Source organism: Lathyrus oleraceus, chromosome 2 (assembly GCF_024323335.1).
Source record: "Lathyrus oleraceus cultivar Zhongwan6 chromosome 2, CAAS_Psat_ZW6_1.0, whole genome shotgun sequence".
Taxonomy (NCBI): domain Eukaryota; kingdom Viridiplantae; phylum Streptophyta; class Magnoliopsida; order Fabales; family Fabaceae; genus Lathyrus; species Lathyrus oleraceus.
The window spans coordinates 470,053,826-470,059,803 of record NC_066580.1 but is presented as its reverse complement, the minus strand read 5'-3'; positions in this window follow the sequence as shown (position 1 = coordinate 470,059,803).

Sequence of the window (5,978 nt, the reverse complement as noted above, 5' to 3'; positions counted from 1 at the left end):
TATTTATTTATTTTATTTTATTTTAGGTTTTGGAGTGTACTTAGATCCAACGGTTATGAATATTCCACTGCATCATATCCGTTAATTGTGGTGGGGTCCGTAAACACGAGACCATACTGCCCCTTGTTATCTTTATTTAGAGAACCTGTGGTGCTTTGACACGAACGACGATAGCTGGACCAGAACAAACATGTTGGGAATTCACCACGCTTTGTTATAGCGCGTGTGTGACACGAACCGTTGAAAAGTTTTAGCGGCGATTATAAGCTCGTGGATGAAGAGCGTGCGTGTTAATGCAAGTGAAGACGTCACCGACCATAAAGTTTTTCAATGTCTAAAGTTATCAATTATCATCATAGCCAATCAAAGGTGGATTGGAATGATACCAAATGTGAGCTGGAAATTGTTGAAGCTTTGAAATTCAAATTATTATTTTTGGAATTAAATATAATTATAATAAGTAATATAATCATAACAACAATAAAAGATAAAAAAAGTTTTAGACCAAAGAAAAGAAAGTTAAATATACTCTTTAAAGAAAGTATTTTTGGTAACAAAATAGTCTTTTCAAAAGATTATTATAAAAATCTTGAAGATTTAAAAAGATTTTATAGATTTATATTGACTTTCTAATTTTTTTTATAAAAAACATTTAAAATTATGATTTTTTTTTAATTTAGAGTTTAAAGAATTTATGATATAAATTTTAAAGATTTGAAATTATTTTATAAACCGTTAAGATTTGAAAGAATTTAGTGGAATTTTTATTGAAAAAAAGGTAAATCAAAAACATAACAAATTCTTGCCTAAAAAAATAACGAAAAGTAATTTTAATTTCATATTCTCATCAATAATATTTACTTAAATATTTAAAAATATATTTTGTCCTTTATAAATTAGTATTAGTTTAATCATGTTCTTGTGTTTGAAAAAAGTTTAATATTTTTAAGTATCTTATATTACTTTTGAAATTTACTTTGGTCTTTTAATTCAAAAAAAATATCTCTTAACCTTTTAAAACATATTATATTTAAATTTTTTATCTAATTAGTAGCAAAAGAATTCAAAAATTAATTATTAACTTTATTGTTAATTAAACAAAAAAGACTAACAAAAATATTTTGAGTTTTTGCTTCAAATACCCTTCTTTTTAAAAAAATATCCCAATATGCCCCATTTTGAAAATTATTTCTCAATCTACCCCTTTTCCAGTTGGGGCTCGTCACTTGAAGTGGCGAGGTGTTGAAGAATTTTGTGTTTTTTATTTTTTAATATTTTAAATAGTTTATTAAATATCAATAATAATTAATATAATTGATTTTTAATTATTAATTCTATATTTAATTAATATAATTGATTTAATTAAAAATAATAATAATTTTTTTATAAAAAAATATTTAAAATAAATAGTAAATAATTATAGTTTTTCTTGATAATAAAAAAATTGTGATATTATTATTTTTGATTAAATTAATAATAAAAATGAATAATATTTAGAATATTAATAATAGAAATAATTGGTTTTTTTAAGAATTTCAATAGAAGAAATACATTATTTGATTATAAGATGCCAAAAATATATAAATAATTATATAATTTTTTTTATGATCATATATCAATTGTGAGTTTTTCATATTATATCACAATTTTAATAATATTTAATTCATATATTACATATATATTTAAGAATAAGATGAACATAAATTGCATTTAATTCTATTTATTCTAAATTCCATTTAATACCATTGATATTTTTAATGTTCCACAAAAAGTCCAATCATTATTATATATTTTCTTATGATAAATTTAATGTCATTAATTATATATTAATATATTTTATTATTTATAATTTTTTATAACACTGTGTTGTGTACTCTCCATGACAACTATAAATCAATTCCTAATTTCTTTCTGAGAATTTAACACTATGTTATGTGCTCTCTATGATATTATTATCCCTTAATGTTATCATCATAGCAATATTATTACAACAATCATCAATGATCATCATTTATAACTTACATATAATTCGTATATTGTAATAAAATTAACATTTATAATTATTAATGATATAGTTTAATAATTAATTCATGATTACTTTATTTTAAAATAAAAAATATTTATTTACTAATAATTAAAATATATGTAATATTTATTCAAAATTTCTTATTTTTCCAGTAAATACATACTTTTGTCTTATTTACATCAAAGACATAAATTTCTCCCCTCAAATATATAAAAAATTTTAAATAATTTCAATAAGTTTTACAGCCTATATAAATGTTAATTTAGTAAAAAAAAAGTAATTGGATAATTTAATAATTTAATAATATTTATTTAATCATTTTTATAAAATAATTAGTCAAAAATTATATTTCTTTCACTAATTATTTAATTTTTTATTGTATCTTTTTCCAATCTCAGTCTTCTGATATTGTGTCATATTCTATTATTATTTGATAATATAACTATATAACTCACATAATTAATAAGATGCCAAAAATATATAAATAATTATATAATTTTTTTTATAATCATATATCAATTGTGAGTTTTTCATATTATATCACAATTTTAATAATATTTAATTCATATATTACATAATATTTAAGAATAAGATGAACATAAATTGCATTTAATACTATTTATTCTAAATTCCATTTAATACCATTGATATTTTTAATGTTCCACAAAAAGTCCAATCATTATTATATATTTTCTTATGATAAATTTAATGTCATTAATTATGTATTGATTATTTTTAATTAAATCAATTATATTAATTAAATATATAATTAATAATTAAAAATCAATTATATTAATTATTATTTGTATTAATAAACTATTTAAAATATTAAAAAATAAAAAACACAAAATTCTTCAACACCTCGTCACTTCAAGTGACGAGCCTACAAAGCAAAAAAAATTCTTCATCCCCTCGTCACTTCAAGTGACGAGCCCCAACTTAAAAAGAGGGTAGATTGGGAAATGATTTTTAAAGTGGGGCATATTGGGAAATTTTTTTAAAAAGAAGGACATTTGAAGCAAAAACTCAAATATTTTAAAGAGTTAATAGATTAATATAGATTTTTTTAATTAATAAAAAAAATGAATTCAAAGTAAATATATGAAACTAAAAAAAATATTAAACCTTTAAAAAAATATTTTTATAAAAAAAATACTGTAGTATAAAATAACAGCATTAAAAGATTAAAAAAATGTTTTAGACAAAAAAAAAAAGGTTAAATATACTACTACTCTTTATGCAAAGTATTTTTGATATTTACTATTTTTATAAGGGGTGTAATGAATTGAGATTCTAAGAGACTATTTTGTTAAAAAAATCTTAATGATTTAAATTTTTTATAGATTTATATTGACTTTCTAATTTTTTAAAATAGTTAACAATCAATATTTTTTAATTTAAAGCTTAAAGAATTTATAATACAAATTTCAAGATTTTAAAATATTTTACCGATCTTCAAAATTTGGAAGAATTCAATAGATACTTTTATCGGAAAAAAATGATAAATCAACAAAAATGTTAAATCTTTTAATAACAAAATGATTCTTGGCTAAAGAAAATAACAAAGTAGTTTTAATTTCATATTCTCACAAGTAATATTTTTGTACATATTTGAAAATATACTTATCCTTTATAAATTAATATTTTATTAATTATGTTCTTGTGTTTAAAAAATATATATTTATAAGTAAGATTTTTGTGATTCATAATTGGATTGGAGTACACTTAAGATGATATATGAAAGTAAACATAAGAGGAAGCCAGAGAAGAATGTAATATCTTTAAACAATGCAATTGTTTCATGTCTATGCTTAGGGACTAATGGACTTAAGTAAACCTAAAAAGGTCATCGACCTGAGGAGGGTTGAATGGACATGATAATATAACTCGTATCCGCAGATATCCATCTGAATTCGTTCCGAAGTTGACGGAAAAATTCCGTTTTGATTGGGTTTGGATTTGGGTTTTTCTCGATTATAAAAAGGGGGACGGGTCGGGTAATGAGGACACTAGTACCCACCTCGAACCCGCCCCGTTTATTTTATTATGTACATTATTAATTATTTTTGATGATTTAGAATATTAAATAAGTGATCAATGTTTTAATATTTTGAATTGTATTAATTATTTAAAATATTCAAAATGTATGTATGGAATTTTTTAAAATTTTTAAAATTTTATTATTTGTAATGTAATTTGACTTAAAAATAAATAAATATTTTTTGTTAAAAAAATTGATTTTGTTAAATGGATGGTGGCGGGACGGGGATACCCGAACCCGTTGGAACGGATTTGGATTTTAATTCTCCATTCCCGTTTGGGTTTAGGGCGGGGAACGAAGATTGTTTGGGGATCCGGGTTTGGGTTTGGGGGTAAAAATCGTCATCGACCCGCCTCATTGCCATAGACATGAATTTTGAACCAATGCTTAATATCCAAAATATTAAGTCAAGTATGAGAGTGGGAAAGGAATTAATTGTCATCCCTAGTGGGCTTAAAATCTGGCTCCAAGTGACTTATAACTCCAACCCATGTAACGACCATTGCCACATCATGCAATGTTAGAGTATAAAGACAATCAATTACAAGGCTTTTCAAACATCATTAACCATTATAGGAAAGACATTTTCAAACCTCTTAATGACCAATGAAGTGAAATAACTATGAAGTATCTATAAATAGAGTTTAGTAAAGAATTCATATCACCACATTCCCACTATATACTTATCATACGCTTTCGTTAGGGGTGTTAATGGGACAAGGCAAGGAAAGGGGTGCATCTTCGCCTTTATCCCCCAAGCTCAGCATTCCTAATCCCTACCACAAACGTATTTTGTCTCACATTCTCATCCTCACAATTTTATGAGAAATCCATCAAGTTAAATATATATATTATTTTTAATCAATTATTAGTAAATATTCAAAAATTAATCAAACAAATTAATTAATTGTACGATAAATATATTTATAATTATTTGTATTAAATAAATTATATGAATTGACAAAAAAACATATAGATTAAAAATATATATTAATTAAGGATATTATAGTAATTTAGACAGTGCGGGAGATATGCTCATGTCCCCATTCTTAAAGTGTCTTCTGGATAATTTGTTCTTCATCCCTACTACTGTGGAGGAAAATTCCTTATTCATGGGTCCCAGAATGGAGAAATCCATGCATAAATCCTCATTAACGAATGCAAATTAACATCTTAAACTTCACACCCAAAAGAAATCATACGCAATGGATCATTGTCTCCTGACCACTACTAGTAGGGCACCCACGAGTCCAGTAAGAACACCTACCAAGTTGCAAAACGATGATGATTAGTTCATAGGCTATGGGCTTGTGAGTGTCTTGATTGTCGGTTTGGTAAAATAGGTATTTTTTTCGATAAATGGATCGGAACTATAAGACGAAATGGGTGATCCTCAGTAAGATGATCTTGAGGTATTTAGTCGGTAGTTAAATCATGTTAAGTGGATATGAGTTACCCTGATCTACTATTGTGTTATACCTTAACCGGGTAGAAGAGTGGTGAGTGGTCCGCTGTCCACATGAGTCAAAAACGAGTAATTAAGAACGATAGTCTAGGGAAGCGACACTCGATTATCGTATTGCAAGGACTCCTGGAAAATTAAACAAATAAGAAAACAAAATAGGGGTTTTCGATTCAATTGAGAATAAACGATTATAAAAAGTGATTATGAAATAAGTTGATCTACTGTTCGGTCTCCTAACTTATCATCGATCAAAATAATTCTCAATCCATAAGCAATTTCTATTCCCTTTTCGATTACAGTATCAACCAAACAAGATAATTGAGACCACAAGATATAAATTCCTAATTTCCAAATTAAGCAGACGGGTTAAAACATCGTGAATTAAGCAAACGCAGTAACACAAAGTGAATTAAGCAAATGCGATTTAAGGTAAAGGAACATACAAC